This window comes from Bufo bufo, chromosome 9, assembly GCF_905171765.1.
Source record: "Bufo bufo chromosome 9, aBufBuf1.1, whole genome shotgun sequence".
NCBI lineage: Eukaryota > Metazoa > Chordata > Amphibia > Anura > Bufonidae > Bufo > Bufo bufo.
Genome location: NC_053397.1, coordinates 200,825,974 through 200,844,979, shown reverse-complemented (window position 1 = coordinate 200,844,979; position 19,006 = coordinate 200,825,974). Strand labels below are relative to the sequence as shown.

Below are 19,006 nucleotides of genomic sequence, written 5' to 3'. Positions count from 1 at the left end.
CGTTCGGACAATACACTGGCCGCAGGGCAGGCCAGCACCTCCAAGGCGTAAAGGGCAAGCTCAGGCCATCTGCCCAATTTGGAGACCCAGAAGTTGAATGGGGCAGACCCATCCGTCAGTACATGTTGGGGTGTGCACATGTACTGTACCACCATGTTGCTGAAATGCTGCCTCCTGCTAAGATGTTCCGTATCAGCTGGTGGTGCTGGTTGTTGTGGCGTGCTGACAAAGCTTTTCCACATTTCGGCAATGCTAACCCTCCCTTCTCAGGTGCTGGTGGTGCCCCAGCTGCGTTGGCGACCTCTTCCTCCTCCTCTGCCTTCGCCTAGTACTTCCACTGAGCCCCCGCTGTCAGGTGGGAATGCCATCAGCAGCATGTCTACCAGCGCGCGCTTGTACTCGCGCATCTTCCCATCATGCTCCAGTGATGGAATTAAGGACGGCACATTGTACTTGTAGCGGAGATCCAGGAGGGTGGCAACCCAGTAATCAGCACTGGTTAGAATGTGGGCAACTCAGCGGTCGTTGTGCAGGCACTGCAGCATGTAGTCGCTCATGTGTGCCAGGCTGCCCCGATACAACGACAAGCTTTCCTCTGTGGGAGGTTTATTGTCTGTGTCCTCTGTATCCCCCCAGCCACGCTCCAGTGATGCCCATGAGCTGCTTTGGGTGCCACCCTGCTGTGAACACGGTTCCTCCTCCTCATCATCCTTCTCCTCCTCATCCTCCAGAACTGTGTCCTGACTGGACAGTTGTGTACCTGGCTTCTGTTGGTGCAGGAACCCACCCTCCAAGCCACTTGTGAATGACTGGCCTGAAATGATCCGTGGAAATGATCCCTCTTCCTCCTGTGCCACATCCTCTTCCATCATCGCCTAAAGCATTTTTTCAAGTAGACAGAGAAGTGGGATAGTAACGCTGAGGACGGCGTCATCGGCACTGGCCATGTTGGTGGAGTACTCGAAACAGTGCAACACGGCACACACATCCCGCATGGAGGCCCAGTCATTGGTGGTGAAGTGGTGCTGTTCCGCCGAGCGACTCACCCGTGCGTGCTGCAGCTGAAACTCCACTATCGCCTGCTGCTGCTCGCACAGTCTCTCCAGCATGTGCAAGGTGGAGTTCCACCTTGTGGGTACGATGAGCGGGAAGGCCGAAGTTAAGCTGCAGCGCAGACAGGCGAGCAGCAGCAGGGTAAGAATGCCGAAAGCACGCAGAAACAGCCCACACATTTTGCAGCAGCTCTGACATATAGGGGTTATTTTTCAGGAACCTCTGCACCACCAAATTCAGCAGATGTGCCAGGCAAAAGATGTGCGTCAAACCGGCTAGGCCCAGAGCTGCTACAAGATTTCGCCCGTAATCGCACACCACGAGGCCGGGCTTGAGGCTCAGTGGCACCAACCACTCATCGGTCTGTTGTTCCATGCCCGTCCACAGCTCCTGCGCGGTGTGTTTTTCCCTCCCCAAACAGATGAGTTTCAAAACTGCCTGTTGTCGTTTCCCCCTGGCTGTGCTGAAGTTGGTGGTGCAGGTGTTACGCTGACCGGATGAAGAGGCGGTAGAGGAGGAAGCAAAGTAGGAGGAGGAGGCAACAGGAGGCAAAGAGAAACGCCCTGCAATCCTCGGTGGCGGAAGGACATGCACCAAACTGCTATCCGCCTCAGGCCCAGCCGCCACTGCATTTACCCAGTGTGCAGTTAGATAGATATAATGTCCCTGCCCGTTCTTACTGGTTCACGTATCAGTGGTTATCTGGACCTTGCCACAGATGGCGTTGCGCAGTGCACACCTGATTTTGTCCCCCACTTGATTGTGCAGGGCAGGGTCGCCTGGAAATGTAGTTGCGGCTGGGAACCACATACAGTGGGACAGCCACCGCCATAAGATTTTTAAAAGTCAAATCTTCACCAGACAGAATGACAGCATTTCAAAGGCCAGGAATTTTGAAATGCTGGCATTCAGGGCCAGGGATCTCTGGTGGGTAGGGGGGTACTTCCTCTATCTCTCCAGTGTTTGGGGGATGGACATCTGAACACTTCCATGGGACAGTGTAGAGATGGTTGGTGACGGTGAGGGGGAGGAAGATGCAGAGACTGCAGCAGAAGAAGGAGCAGGAGGAGCCTGAGATATTTTCAGTTTTTTCAGGTGTCTACTCCACTGCAGCTCGTACTTTGCACTTAGATGCCTGGTCATGCAGGTGGTGCTCAGGTTTAGAACATTTATGCCTCGCTTCAGGCTCCGATTGCACAGCGTGCAAACCACTCGCGTCTTGTCGTCAGCACATTGTCTGAAGAACTGCCACACCAGGGAACTCCCATCTCCACATCATGCAACATAAGTGGTTGGACATCAGTGCACTCAATCTCTTCCACTTCTAGGGCAGGACTAGGTGGATGGCCCACGGAAGCTCTGCCAGCAGAGTCATCAAAGAGCATAAGAGACTGCTGCATGACTTGGGGCTCAGACTACTTGCCTGATTTTCAAGGGGGTGAGGTGAAAGACAGATGCCCATGGGCTGCAGGTGTCAACTTTGCACTTTCAGCAGGAGACTGGGTGAGAGACAATGTGAAGGAACTGGAGGCACTGTCAGCCATCCAATCTACTACCGCCTCTACTTGTTCTGGCCTCACCATTCGTACACCGGTATTCGGGCCTACAAAATAATGCTGAACATTCTGTCGCCTACGAGCAACGGAGTAAGGTGTTTCATTTGAGCGTGTAGCTGGCACAGATTGACCACATCCTTTCCCTGCAACAGGAGCTCTACCAACACTAGCAGCACCACGACCAGCCACGTCCATTATTTGATGCTCTCCTCATTCTTTGAGGTCACCCACCGATCTAACAGATTAACTATTATATTTTTGTGTCAGAGATACAAAGATGGTGCATTGTACCCACACAAAAAAATTGCTGTAGGTCACCCACAGAATAAACAGCCAGGTTAATTATTATATTTCTGTGTCAGGGGTGGAAAGCTGGTGTATTGCACCCCACAAAAAGTCATTATAGGTCACCCACAGAATAAATAGCCAGATGAGATTCCTAACACTTTCCCTCACTTCAGCTGCCTGCTTCCTGTCCCTGCACTACTCAGAGCTGATGGGTGCTACACGTGATCCAGCTTGTATAGAGGCTGGGTCACATGATGCACCGGCCAATCACAGCCATGCCATTACTAGGCATGGCTGTGAAGGCTTCTAAGTGCCCACAGCTTAAAAGCTTGTTGATTGGCTGCCCTGCAGCCTTTCAACAAGCCTTATTAAATGCCCGAACACCGAACCCGAACTTTTGCTGCAAAGTTCGGGTTCGGGTCTGGGTACCGGAACTCACAAAGTTCGGTACGGACCCGAACTTTGCAGTTCGGGTTCGCTCAACACTAGTCTTAATATATGCAAATGATCCTCTAGGAGCAACGGGGGCATTAGACCTAGAGGCTCTGCTCTCTCTGCAAACGCCATGCCCTCTCCACTTTGATTGACAGGGCCAGACGGGATGATGTTTTTACTGCCTGGCCCTGTCAAAGTGGAGAGGGTACGGCAGTTGTAGAGAGAGCAGAGCCTCTAAATGTAATGGCAACGCCCCCATTGCTCCTAGAGTCTCATATACTAAAACATCCTTTTTCTTAGCAATGCGGGCACATATGAACATGGGACCAACACAGATGCCTTTAGCTGCCAAGTAACAGGTTAGCCAGTTTCATAGGTACAAATATGCTGACAGATGCCCTTTAACTCCCTCCTAAAAAAAAAAAATGTAAGGAAAAACAACTTGACAAAGTAAAGGCCCCGTTGTCTGGGCCAAATATCGGGAACAAACAGTGGTATGAACGCTTAAAAACTGCCCTGTGTAAAGATGCAAACACTCATTCATCAGGTGAATCACTGATGCAGACACCAAAATCACAGTTTCTGGGCAGCAGATCAATATGGTTCCGGTGCCAAGAAACAATTAATGTATGTGGGAACATACAATTGCAGCAATGATTGTTTGCTCCCATACAGTGGGAAGGACTGGTGCATGTCAATGGAGCTCTCACCTCCTCTCATGAGCAGGCAGCTATCCTGAATGAATGGTTCCCAATAATTGCCTGTTCAATTCACACCAATGTAAAGGGACCTTTAGTCCCTCAGCCCCCAATTGGGTCTAAGTGAAGTCAAGGGCCATTACCAGGAGAGAAGTCAGGGTGCGACAGACCAGATATGGAGACGAAGACACAACCAGAAGACAGGGCAGGCCTTGAAAACAGGATGTGCGTATACACTTGATTTTCTGTTGTGGACTTGTGGGCACAGAATCTGCAGTATCTACAGAAGTGCCAAAGTACAGGGTGGGCCATTTATATGGATACACCTTAATAAAATGGGAATGGTTGGTGATATTAACTTCCTGTTTGTGGCACATTAGTATATGTGAGGGGGGAAACTTTTCAAGATGGGTGATGACCATGGCGGCCATTTTGAAGTTGGCCATTTTGAATCCAACTTTTGTTTTTTCAATAGGAAGAGGGTCATTTGACACATCAAACTTATTTTACAAAATATCATCTGCATGCTGCGGAAAAACTGAACTACAGTGAGGATTTTAAAGGAAATCAGTGACCAGGAAATTCACTGATAAAGCAGGCATAATGCCTTGTAGGGCTAACTCTTAACTTTTCACTTAGCGGTCTGTTGCTTTATTCTGGAGAAAAAGGACTTTTAATTCTTATGCAAATGAGCAGTTAAGTGCACAAAGGGCAGGACTAAGCCACTCTGTGCACCCTCGCTCCTCCTGCTTCTTCTGTCAGCCTCTCCCTCTCCCTCTCCCTCTTAGTGAAAATCTAGATGCCTATGCAGAAATATGACCCTGTAAATCAAGAAGGAGAGGAAGGGGCTGGAAGAGGAACAGGAGGGGTAGGGGTGCACAAAGTGGCTTGGGCCCGCCTGCTGTGCACTTATTTGCATATGCATTAAATGTACTTTTTCTCCAGAATGAAACAACGTATCCATGGGCGGACTGGCCATAGACCCTACAGGGAAATGTAATTCGTTTAGGCAGGATTTTTTGCTTTACTGTGGTATCTGGTTCTGCTGAGGTAGTATTTTGTACTGTACTGTGGTATTGCTGGCCCTGGCTATTTCTGTTGCACCGACTTCTGTCAATTTGGACCAGCCTACAACTTGGGGCCACTTTTAGTTTTTTTGTTTTTCCAGTACCACTTTACGTTCCCAGTCTGCCCAGTCTGCTGAGCTAGCCCTACAAGACCATTCCTCAATTTATGCTGTGGATTTCACCCTTTGTAATGCATAGGACGAAACACTCTGAAAAATGTGTAACAAATTTGCATGTATATCAGTCTGATTTTACCATGGATACATTGTACATTTTTTCCACAGAGGATATATCCCGTGTGGATGTATATACCCTGAGAAAAAAAAAATCATAAATTGCCATCAGTTTCTACCACACTTGTACACATTTTTTTATCATGCGCCGCTTTCATGTTGTGATCTAAACTGTAAACTATTTATTTAAATGCTTAATTAAGAATGCAGTTTACAGTAATGCAGGGCATTAATTATTTATTTGGTCGATTAGTCTCTTTTTCAGGATTTTTATTTTTTATTTCAATGTTTTATTTGTAAGCAAATCCTTACAGCGAGCAAGTTGTCATTTTAAAGCATATTGCATTAAGTAAATTGAATTAATCAGTTTATCGAGTGTAGCAGTTAATTAGAAGGCAAAATACAGCAAGCGCAGAATCATTTCAATTGTTTATATTGGAAGGCAAGATCCCTGATCTACTCAAATGTATACATGTTCTGTGCTCCATGATATGAATCGTTAGGTGGACTGGGGGTTCACCTATTAAAGGGTCATTGAGTTTTGAGATCACTAGAAAGAAGAGATTGCAAAGTCAATCAAAAATGGCAAACAAAATAGCGAGGCATGCTGCGCTATTTTACAGAGTAAAAGGATGAACACCATGAGAGAAACCGTTGTAATCAATGATGTCCATCATACATCGAATCTCGCACTTCCATTATTCTCAATGCTCTGCTCCTATAATGAGGATGTGATCAGATCCTAACCAAAAGAGAGTCCTAATAGGGTAATGCAACATAATAACTAACACCTGTAATAAATCTATGTTGTAAACAAAAAAGCTAAGTTTTAAAGTTAGAAGTTTGAGTATAGGCAGCATAGATTGTATTTAAAAAGTGAAGTTTCTGTCAAAGTTGGGCGTGACCCTAATATAAGGATTTCTATACACACTCATTGACAAAACAAAAAACGCCCCTAGATAGAATTGTTGGATTGCTGCAAAACTCGGCATGCAGTTATGTGACCTATACAGCACCCCACTGTCTGCTGAGCTGTGTATCTAATCCTATCCTGTGTGATGATGTCCACTCAGCTATGTATCTAATCATATCCTGTGTGATACTGTCCACTCAGCTATGTATCTAATCATATCCTGTGTGATACTGTCTGCTGAGCTGTGTATCTAATCCTATTGTGACCACTGAAGGGAGCCAGAGACCCAGGGACCTGGAACAGAGCAGAGGTGAGTATGTTCTTTTTTTAACATGCACAACTGGCTGGGATTGACAGGTAAAGAAAAAAAGTAAAAAAGTCGGATAACCCCTTTAAAGGAAAAATCATTGCTAAAGTGAACTTTTAAATCTATTTTAAGTGCATGCCACATATTTTTATACTGTATATATACACTCACCTAAAGAATTATTAGGAGCACCATACTAATACGGTGTTGGACCCCCTTTTGCCTTCAGAACTGCCTTAATTCTACGTGGCATTGATTCAACAAGGTGCTGATAGCATTCTTTAGAAATGTTGGCCCATATTGATAGGATAGCATCTTGCAGTTGATGGAGATTTGAGGGATGCACATCCAGGGCAAGAAGCTCCCGTTCCACCACATCCCAAAGATGCTCTATTGGGTTGAGATCTGGTGACTGTGGGGGCCATTTTAGTACAGTGAACTCATTGTCATATTCAAGAAACCAATTTGAAATGATTCGAGCTTTGTGACATGGTGCATTATCCTGCTGGAAGTAGCCATCAGAGGATGGGTACATGGTGGTCATGAAGGGATGGACATGGTCAGAAACAATGCTCAGGTAGCCCGTGGCATTTAAACGATGGCCAATTGGCACTAAGGGGCCTAAAGTGTGCCCAGAAAACATCCCCCACACCATTACACCACAACCACCAGCCTGCACAGTGGTAACAAGGCATGATGGATACATGTTCTCATTCTGTTTACGCCAAATTCGGACTCTATCATTTGAATGTCTCAACAGAAATCGAGACTCATCAGACCAGGCAACATTTTTCCAGTCTTCAACAGTCCAATTTTGGTGAGCTCGTGCAAATTGTAGCCTCTTTTTCCTATTTGTAGTGGAGATGAGTGGTACCCGGTGGGGTCTTCTGCTGTTGTAGCCCATCCGCCTCAAGGTTGTGCGTGTTGTGGCTTCACAAATGCTTTGCTGCATACCTCGGTTGTAACGAGTGGTTATTTCAGTCAACGTTGCTCTTCTATCAGCTTGAATCAGTCGGCCCATTCTCCTCTGACCTCTAGCATCCACAAGGCATTTTTGCCCACAGGACTGCCGCATACTGGATGTTTTTCCCTTTTCACACCATTCTTTGTAAACCCTAGAAATGGTTGTGCGTGAAAATCCCAGTAACTGAGCAGATTGTGAAATACTCAGACCGGCCCGTCTGGCATCAACAACCATGCCACGCTCAAAATTGCTTAAATCCCCTTTCTTTCCCATTCTGACATTCAGTTTGGAGTTCAGGAGATTGTCTTGAACAGGACCACCCCCCTAAATGCATTGAAGCAACTGCCATGTGATTGGTTGACTAGATAATTACATTAATGAGAAATAGAACAGGTGTTCCTAATAATTCTTTAGGTGAGTGTATATATATATATTCCAAATAAATGTAACGCAGCACTCCTTAGATAAAAAGTGAAAAAATAAATTTATTCAACACATGTTGATACAGCCTGTATCAACATGTGTTGAATAAATTTTGTAAGGAGTGCTGCGTTATATTTATTTGGATTGTGTTTGGACCCCAGGACCAAGGGGAAACGCTGGCACCTGAATCCTTTGAATCACTTAGGAGGGCTGCCCTGCCATTTTCTGGACATATATATATATATATATTGTGGGGATTCGCTCTGGTAAATAGGGTAAGCGGATGCAGTACAGAGGCAAAATACAAGTTCTTAACTCAAACTTCAGTGTTTATTCACACTTGCGGCAGTTGCACAAAACAACATGTCTCTTTGCAGTCTTTGGTGTTAATTCACACACAATGGAAAGTTCATATTGCACAAGTCACCTTGTTGGCAGTTCTGCCTCCAGTAGTTCACAGCAGGCTTTAGGGGGCCTGTTTCCTCTGCACAAGGGTCTCAGCCCTTCAGCACGGCACAAAACCTCAGATCCCAACACAGAGACTCAGCTGCTGAGCCCAGCTGCCTATTTTATTATATTTTTCCAATCATTTCCAATTTTTCAATAAATAACATTTTTACATCCATATCTGATTGTTCATATTCAATTTTACATATTTGTATATATTGCCCCTCCCCCCTCCCTTGCGCGCCGTGAGAAAAAAAAAAAGGAAATTCCAAATCTGGTACTGATAGACCGCCCTCCTTCTCCTGGATACATATTATTTGTGCCTTTATCCTCGTTTTTTTCCCGCGCCATATTAAATCCGTTAGTAAACTGGTTATTAATTTAAAATATCTTTTAGTGATCGCCACCGGTGTGTTCCACAAAATATAATTCAGAGCAGGTAGTAGACACATTTTTACCAGAGAAATACGACCAGCCATCGAAACATACAGTCTTTTCCAAACATCTATTTTCTTCCTAATTTCTTGTATTTTAGGGACCACATTCAGCTGAACATAATCCCTAGGGTTAGGGGTAATCTGAATGCCTAGATATTTAACAGGTTCATTAAGCAACTTAACTTCCAGCAACCCCGGTCTAAAATTGTTCAGAGGATCAATCGGGACACAAGCTGATTTGGACCAATTTATTCTGAGGCCTGCATATTTACCAAACTGTTCAAATACCTGAAAATCCTGGAAAGTGATCCATGTGAACCCACAAACAGCATAATATCATCTGCATATAAAGCGATTTTTTCCTCATAAGTACCATACCTAAATCCCACTATATTGTTATCTTGTCTGATCATATCGGCAAGCGGCTCCATAGCTATAGCGAATAGCAGGGGGGACAGGGGACATCCCTGTCTAACCCCTCTGCCAATATGTATACTACCGGAATATTCTCCATTTACCATCACCCTTGCAGAAATTTCAGTATATAGTAACTTTATCCAGGAGACGAAATTTTCGCCAAAGCCCATTTTCCGCATTGTACCAATAAAAAAGGGCCATTCTGCCTTTGAGGCATCTATAGTTACAATCAACCGTTCTCCGCAGTTTGTGGGTTTAAACTGGATATTCGCAAAATATCTCATAAGATTATCAGTTGTAGTTTTCCCTGACATGAACCCTGATTGATCCTCATGAACAAGAGCCGAGACCACGCTCCCAAGTCTAGCTGCCAAAATCCTAGCCAATATTTTATTGTTGGTATTAATTAGTGAGATTGGACGATATGACTCTGGAGAGGCTGGGTCCTTTCCGGGTTTTAAAATGAGTGTGATTAGCGCTTCTCGCAGGGTATCTGGCAGTTTCCCAATCTGCCTCGAGGTCTCCCACATCATAAGCATTTTAGGTATTAAAATTTCTTTATATTGGACATATACCTCGAACGGGATACCATCTATTCCTGGGGCCTTATTCTTTGTTATCCTAGATAGTGTTTCGTTAACTTCCAAGGGGGTTAAGGGAGCTTCCAGGATCTTGCTTTGATCTATTGTTAACCTAGAGATAGTAATTCCATCCAAAAACTGTTGTATCTGTGCCGAGCTTTTATTTATTTTACTACCATAAATATCCTCAAAATATTCTTTAAGCAAATCTACTTTAGCTATTTGTTCAGTGATTTTATAACCCGATGAATCTACTAAGCAATGAATGGAGTTGTTGTTTTTTTGTTTAGGCCTCTACCAAAGACGCTAACTTTTTTCCCGGTATATGTGCATGAATATAATTATCCCTTACATAATTTTCTTTTTGATGTTTTGCCAACAAAAATTGTTCATCTTTTAGTTTGGAAGCTTTCTCTGTCCATGCAATATAATTTTGCTCTGTGGGATTCTCAATATACTTTTTTTTTTTTTATTCTGTCTCTTTTTCCAGCTTATTTATTTTCTCTCTTATTCCTTTCTTATATAATATTGTATATTTTGTAATAATCCCTCTGATAAAGGCCTTTGCGGTCTCCCATACCATGTTGACTGCTGCTGATCCCTCATTTATATCAAAGAACTCTATTATGTCCTTTAGGATCTTACTGTGTGTACCCATCATATTTATCCATCCCATATTTATGTTCATCACTCTTTTTTTTTTTCTGTTCTTATATTTATATTACCGTAATTGGATTTTGATCCGAAATTCCGCGTTGTCCGTATTTAACCCCAACAATATCTAGTGAGCCTTTATTATTAGTGAAAGCTAAATCAATTCGTGATAAACTCCTGTGGGTCTTCGAAAAACATGAGTATTTCCTTCGTTTTGGATACATGACCCTCCAAATATCAATCCATCCCATCTCATTTGTGATATTTTAAAATTTTTATCCCATACCCAGAACTTGAGTTTTACCTATTCTACACCTATCTAATCTTGTGTCCATTACATTATTAAAATCCTCCACCACTAATAGTGATTTATCCCCCGCCTTGAGTGCAATATCATGTATTTTTAATAGGATGTCCAATTTAAAGAGTGGTGGTATGTACACACTAGCTATTATCCATGCTCTACCTTCTAATATACAGTCAAGCAAGACATAGAACCCCTCCCTATCTACATCTACTTTCACTAATTTTATGTCTATATCCCGATGTATTAATATGCTCACCCCTCTCGCATATGAAGAGTACACTGAGTGGAAGGAGTGCCGCACCCACGGCCTGGAGACCCTAGCCATCGTCTCGCCCGTCAGGTGTGTTTCTTGCAGGCAGACTATAGCAGGGAGAACCCTATGTATTGCATTAAAGACAGCAACTCTCTTTATACCCCTGCTCAAGCCCCTTAGGTTCCTCGAGATAATTCTCATATAATTTATCCTTTGGTCTATCCATTGTCTAGATGGCATTCAAGTTCGGGTCCCGAGGGACGGGAGGGAGAGAGAGCCCGATAAGAGAGAGAGAGGGAAGAAAAGAAAAGAGGAGGAGAAGAAAACAAAAAAACAAAACCCACACATCGACGCACCTTCCATCCCTTCTAAATGAGCCAGGATAGCCTAGGCCCTGGTTCTCTAACCTAGCATTCCCCCCTCTCAGCCCGCCCCCAGCCCAAGTGTCGCTCAGCTCTTTATCTTTTCTCTAGCCCATTCTCCAACTGCTTCTGCTGTGTCAAAAAACCACGTTTTGTTTTCCCACTCAATCCTCAGCTTAGCCGGGAACACCATCGAGTATTTCACATTATTTAAATGCAGCATTTTTTTCACCTCAATAAACCGACTTCTTTCATTTGCCGTTTCCTTTGCATAGTCAGAGAATAGCATTACTGATGTACCTAGGTATTCTAACCTCCCTCTCGTCCTTGACCTACGTAATATCTCTTCCTTGTTCCTAACTGATAATAAGCTAAGGATAATTACTCTCGGTCTAGAACCTGGGGGAGGTATCTTTACTGACAGTCTGTATGCCTGTTCCACAAAGTTTTTATAATCAGAAATGTCCTGACCCAGTTGCTCCCTCAACCACGTTTGCATAAAGGCGTGGGGGTCTTGCCCCTCCGCGCCCTCTGGAATTCCCAAACAGCTCAGGTTGACCCTCCTAGACCTATTTTCTAGATTGTTTTTTAATTCTGTGTTTTCTTCCTTTAAACATTCTTTTTCTTTAACGGTTAAGTGCAATAGGTCCTCCACTTCCGAAGTTCTTTTCTCAACCTCTATCAACCTATCTTTGTACTTTTGTAGATCAGCTCTAAGAAGCCCCACCGACTCCCTAATGTTTCCAGTCTGGAGAGGGAGGTCCTGTATCGCCATATTACATTTTTTTATTTCTTGAAATATATCCTGCAGGCTAGGAGCCTGCTCCTCTTTTTTTGAGGCACTTTCCTCTATCTCCTTCAGTTGTTTATTACCTCTCTCCACAGACTGAAAAATCGCCCCATGCTGCGCCCGGCCAGTGCTCTCCTCTATAAAAGATTCGACCTCCTGGCCCAGAGCTGCATCCTCTCTTTTCTTTTCTCTGGGGCTAATCTAACCTCGCATATTGGTCAACAAGAGTTGCCTAGATCTCTCAAGTTTTTTTTCCTTGGGGAAAACTGAAGTATTGAGCTCCAGTTGCCCCTTAGCCCTCTTCCATGCTCCCTGTCTCATCATTCTCTCCCCCCCCCCCCCCAGCAATCCAAATTTTACTCTTGTAGGATGTGCAGAGGATAAAGCTTAACATACATAAGTAACATGCGTTAATCTACATCATATTTAAGTAAACTTCCAGTTCCGTTTTCATGTGGCGATGGACCATCAACAAATCATCTTTTGGCCTTTAGAGCAGTACATCGGCGTTAGTTTATTAAAAGTTCTGCCCCTTATAAGTTCCTCTAATCCAAATACTTAATAATGTAAAAGTCACCAGCCATCCAATAACCAGTCATAACACCAAACCAGTTATATTAATTGGGTTAGTCAGGTTAATTCGTTATTTAAGTCATATCAGGCTGTTATCCAGTCTTCCCAATACAACCTTATGATTCCATTTGCCCTCTAATAAACTACGACAGCTTGTTAAAGTTTAGTCTTCCAAATCCATAAAGGTTAGTTTCTTAGTAAGGGTTATCAGCCTTTCCTTTTTATGCCTCCGGCCAAATCAGTTTTGCCATGTTCCACTAGAAGTGGCGCTTAGGGCCTCTTAAACTTCTTGGCCCAACGCCATCCGCCAGCCACACTCCTCCACCTCTGCTGTACTCCAGATTCTGGGTGCCGGTCACAGGGGAGGGGGGTACCACTCGGTTCCACATGTAATTTAGGACCTATTGTTGTGGCCCTCTCAACTCCCCCCCAACCCGCACCCCGTCAGTATTTTTTTCAACTATCAATTGCACGGCTCCATCAACACCGCATATCTCCCCACACTTCCAGGGATTAGAGGGGAGGAGGGAAGAAGTACTCACAGACGACCCAGTCCACCTTCAATCCTATGGCTTTTACACAGCTTCACACGTCCCCCATCTCTGGGCCCTTCTGTGTACTTACTCCGGGTATAGAGGTAAGCAGTCTCCGACAGGTGGCAGGGCAGAAGCAAACAACACCTCGGCAACTCGATCAGAGTAATGGCAGGAGGCTGGACAACACCGAGCATCGGGCAGGCAAATCGGGAGCGGGAGCAGGACTCGTTTTAGAGCGGCATTCAGTGCGGCCCCTCTACCAGCAGCCACTTCCTCCTCAAAGCGGCATCCAGGGCGGCCAACAAGCGACACCTCGAGCGGATTCAGGACTTAAGCACCGCCGGCTCCATCTCGGGCTGGGAGCTCATGCAGCCGGAAAGGGTGTGCGGACGTTACCTGCGTGCATCCGCACGCATGCTCCTCCCCTCAAAAGTGCTTGGTAGACACTTGATCATGAATAGACCCCAGCTGCCTATTTAAGGACAGCCAGGTGCTGCCAAAACCCGGACCGGCACTTAAACTCTGGTCCGGTATTTGACCTCATCTGGCTGGAAACCAGCACAGCCGCACATGTTGCCTTCCCAAACAAAACCCCTTACTGTGTCAAATACCCCCCCTTTTGTTCAACCCTGAGGGGGTGGACACACCCCAGACAATGCACCCGGGACAGGGCATCCGTGTTTCACTGCAACCAGCCTGCTTTGTGTTCTACCGAGAACTTAAAGGTCTGCAGAGACACAAAACATCTGGTGACCCGGGCATTTCTGTCCTTGGCATGGCTCATCCATTTGAGAGGGGAGTATTCAGTCACCAGGCGGAACTTTCTCCCCAACAAATAATAGCGGAGAGACTCGAGTGCCCACTTGATGGCCAGGCACTCTCTCTCCACTATACTATACCTGGTCTTGGCTGGGGTGAGCATGCTGCTGAGGAAGACAATGGGATGCTCCTCCCCATTGACTTCCTGAGACAGTACAGCACCAAGGCCTACTTCAGAGGCATCGGTCTGTACTATAAACTCCCTTTTGAAGTCGGATGTCACCAAAACCGGGGACCCACACAGGGCCGACTTCAAAGCGGAGAAAGCCTCTTCCGCCCGATCATCCCAGCGAACCATCACTGACTTGTGTCCCTTCAAGAGCCCTGTCAATGGCGTGGCCACCAAAGCAAAGTGGAGAACAAACCTCATGTAATAGCCCACTATTCCCAGGAATGACTATACTTGCCTAGTGGTGACAGGTCGGGGCCAATTTCTTATTGCCTCTATTTTGTTTACTTGGGGTTTGATGACTCCACGCCCAATGACATACTCCAGGTACTTAGTCTCCTCTAACCCTATTGCACATTTTTTCGAATTAGCGGTTAGTCCAGCCTTCCGAAGGAAGTCCACTACAGCCTGCACTTTGGGTAAGTGACTTTCCCAGTCGGTACTGTGGATGACAATATCGTCCAGGTAAGCCGAAGCATACCTAAGATGTGGACGAAGCACAATGTCCATAAGTTGCTGAATAGTGGCGGGGGCGCCATGCAGACCAAAGGATAACACCTTATAGTGATACAGCCCCTCAGGTGTGACGAAGGCAGTTTTCTCTTTGGCAGCCTCCGTTAAGGGCAACTGCTAGTTTGTGAGGTCCAAAACAGAAAAGTACCATGCTTGTCCTATCCTCTCGACTAGATCATCCACCCGGGGCATGGGATATGCGTTGAACTTAGAAATATTGTTAAGTTTACAAAAGTCATTACAAAACTGCAACGACCCGTCCAGCTTGGGTATCAATACTATTCTATGGCTGTAGCCATTTTTGCAAGAGGTGAAGTAAGTTATAATACTCTGGGGTCTTGCAGGCTCAGCCGGGTTGAACCCCTACTGATGCACCTGCTGGGCCCGGACCAACACATTCACCCCCAGTCTTGCCAGAATCTCACCCTTGACTTTCTGGCAGTCAGCCGCTTGATCATCCAGCAAGTCGAAATACACCCGCTGGGAATCGGATGCCAGGAACAGAGCGACGACCTCATCCCACTGGTCATGGGGTAGCTTTTCCCTGATGGCTACTTTTTCATACGTCGCCAGGTAGGTTTCAATGTCGTCTGCAGGGGTCAACTTAGGAATCGCAGCACAGGCTGCTTTCCAGGCATCGTGGACGCTCGGGGTTGCTCCTGCTGTCTGCAAAGCCATCACATGTTGTAGCAGCAACTGGTTAGTCTCCTGCTGCTGCTTATTAGCCTCGCGTTGCTACAGGTTTGTCTCTCGCTGCTGCAGATTAGCCTCCATGTGGGCCTTCACAACAGCCTCCATTTTGTCGTGGGGCACTGGTTGTAAGTTGTAATACAGCTGGTTTAATGTACGACATACAATCGTGCCTGAAAAATGCAGAAACCACTGCTCTCGCCCGCATCCTCCACCAATTGTGGGGTTTCACTCTGGTAGACAGGATTAGTGGATGCAGTATAGAGGCAACAACAAGTTCTTTTGATCAAACAGTTCAGTGTTTTATTCACACTTTAGGCAAGTGACAAAACAAGCAGTCATAATCAAACAAAAAGTCACCTTGCGGTGTTGGTGGTAATTCACACCATGCGGCAATTTTGCCTCAAAGAGTCCTTGCTGATAGCAGCACCAACCTGTTTTCACGCCAAACAGGTAGAAAGCCTTCATCCAGACACAAGGCTCCCAGATTCCCACACAGAGACTTTGCTTCTGAGCCCAGCTGCCTATTTAAGGACAGCCAGGTGCTGCCAAAACCCAGACCAGCACTTAAAATCCGGTCTGGTATTTGACCTCACCTGACTCTAAATCAGCCCAGCAGAACATGCTGGGAGGAAAATACCTGTTTTCCCAGACAAAACCTCTCTCTGTGTCACTATACAGTATATATATATATATATATATATATATATATATATATATATATATACACTGCTCTAAAAAATAAAGGGAACACTTAAACAACACAATGTAACTCCAAGTCAATCACACTTCTGTGAAATCAAACTGCCCACTTAGGAAGCAACACTGAGTGACAATCAATTTTACATGCTGTTGTGCAAATGGAATAGACAACAGGTGGAAATTATAGGCAATTAGCAAGACACCCCCAATAAAGGAGTGGTTCTGCAGGTGGTAACCACAGACCACTTCTCAGTTCCTATGCTTCCTGGCTGATGTTTTGGTCACTTTTGAATGCTGGCGGTGCTTTCACTCTAGTGGTAGCATGAGACAGAGTCTACAACCCACACAAGTGGCTCAGGTAGTGCAGCTTATCCAGGATGGCACATCAATGCGAGCTGTGGCAAGAAGGTTTGCTGTGTCTGTCAGCGTAGTGTCCAGAGCATGGAGGCGCTACCAGGAGACAGGCCAGTACATCAGGAGACGTGGAGGAGGCCGTAGGAGGGCAACAACCCAGCAGCAGGACCGCTACCTCCGCCTTTGTGCAAGGAGGAACAGGAGGAGCACTGCCAGAGCCCTGCAAAATAACCTCCAGCAGGCCACAAATGTGCATGTGTCTGCTCAAACGGTCACAAACAGACTCCATGAGGGTGATATGAGGGCCCGACGTCCACAGGTGGGGGTTGTGCTTACAGCCCAACACCGTGCAGGACGTTTGGTATTTGCCAGAGAACACCAAGATTGGTAAATTCGCCACTGGCGCCCTGTGCTCTTCACAGATGAAAGCAGGTTCACACTGAGCACATGTGACAGACGTGACAGAGTCTGGAGACACCGTGGAGAACGTTCTGCTGCCTGCAACATCCTCCAGCATGACCGGTTTGGCATTGTGTCAGTAATGGTGTGGGGTGGCATTTCTTTGAAGGGTCGCACAGCCCTCCATGTGCTCGCCAAAGGTAGCCTGACTGCCATTAGGTACCGAGATAAGATCCTCAGACCCCTTGTGAGACCATATGCTGGTGCGGTTGGCCCTGGGTTCTTCCTAATGCAAGACAATGCTGAGACCTCATGAGGCTGAAGTGTGTCAGCAGTTCCTGCAAGACGAAGGCATTGATGCTATGGACTGGCCCGCCCGTTCCCCAGACCTGAATCCAATTGAGCACATCTGGGACATCATGTCTCGCTCTATCCACCAACGTCACGTTGCACCACAGACTGTCCAGGAGTTGGCAGATGCTTTAGTCCAGGTCTGGGAGGAGATCCCTCAGGAGACCGTCCGCCACCTCATCAGGAGCATGCACAGGCGTTGTAGGGAGGTCATACAGGCACGTGGAGGCCACACACACTACTGAGCCTTATTTTGACTTGTTTTAAAGACATTACATCAAAGTTGGATCAGCCTGTAGTGTGTTTATCCACTTTAATTTTGAGTGTGACTCCAAATCCAGACCTCCATGGGTTGAAAAATTTCCATTTTTTAATTTTTGTGTGATTTTGTTGTCAGCACATTCAACTCTGTAAAGAACAAAGTATTTCAGAAGAATATTTAATTAATTCAGATCTAGGATGTGTTATTTTTGTGTTCCCTTAATTTTTTGGAGCAGTGTATATATATATATACAAACCGGATTCCAAAAAAGTTAGGACACTAAACAAATTGTGAATAAAAACTGAATGCAATGATGTGGAGATGCAAGTGTCAATATTTTATTTGTAATAGAACGTAAATGACAGATCAAACGTTTAATCCAAGTAAATGTATCATTTTAAAGGAAAAATACGTTGATTCCAATTTTCACGGTGTCAACAAATCCCAAAAAAGTTGGGACAAGTAGCAATAAGAGGCTGGAAAAAGTAAATTTGAGCATAACGAAGAGCTGGAAGACCAATTAACACTAATTAGGTCAATTGGCAACATGATTGGGTATAAAAAGAGCTTCTCAGAGTGGCAGTGTCTCTCAGAAGCCAAGAAGGGTAGAGGATCACCAATTCCCACAATGTTGCGCAGAAAGATAGTGGAGCAATATCAGAAAGGTGTTACCCAGCGAAAAATTGCAAAGACTTTGCATCTATCATCAACTGTGCATAACATCATCCGAAGATTCAGAGAATCTGGAACAATCTCTGTGCGTAAGGTTCAAGGCCGTAAAACCATACTGGATGCCCGTGATCTCCGGGCCCTTAAACGACACTGCACCACAAACAGGAATGCTACAGTAAAGGAAATCACAGAATGGGCTCAGGAATACTTCCAGAAACCATTGTCAGTGAACACAATCCACCGTGCCATCTGCCGTTGCCAGCTGAAACTCTACAGTGCAAAGAAGAAGCCATTTCTAAGCAAGATCCACAAGACTGTTCTATGGTCAGACGAGTCACGATTCGAAGTTCTTTTTGGAAATCTGGGACGCCATGTCATCCGGACCAAAGAGGACAAGGACAACCCAAGTTGTTATCAACGCTCAGTTCAGAAGCCTGCATCTCTGATGGTATGGGGTTGCATGAGTGCGTGTGGCATGGGCAGCTTGCATGTCTGGAAAGGCACCATCAATGCAGAAAAATATATTCAGGTTCTAGAACAACATATGCTCCCATCCAGATGTCATCTCTTTCAGGGAAGACCCTGCATTTTTCAACAAGATAATGCCAGACCACATTCTGCATCAATCACAACATCATGGCTGCGTAGGAGAAGGATCCGGGTACTGAAATGGCCAGTCTGCAGTCCAGATCTTTCACCTATAGAAAACATTTGGCGCATCATAAAGAGGAAGGTGCAACAAAGAAGGCCCAAGACGATCGAACAGTTAGAGGCCTGTATT

General features: G+C 45.5%; 1 protein-coding gene across 1 annotated transcript in view; it reads right to left on the bottom strand.

Annotated features, from left to right (window-relative positions):
• Positions 1–19,006, bottom strand: part of AGBL4 (AGBL carboxypeptidase 4) — a 1,824,141-nt gene that overhangs the window by 1,759,717 nt on the left and 45,418 nt on the right. The window lies entirely within an intron of this gene.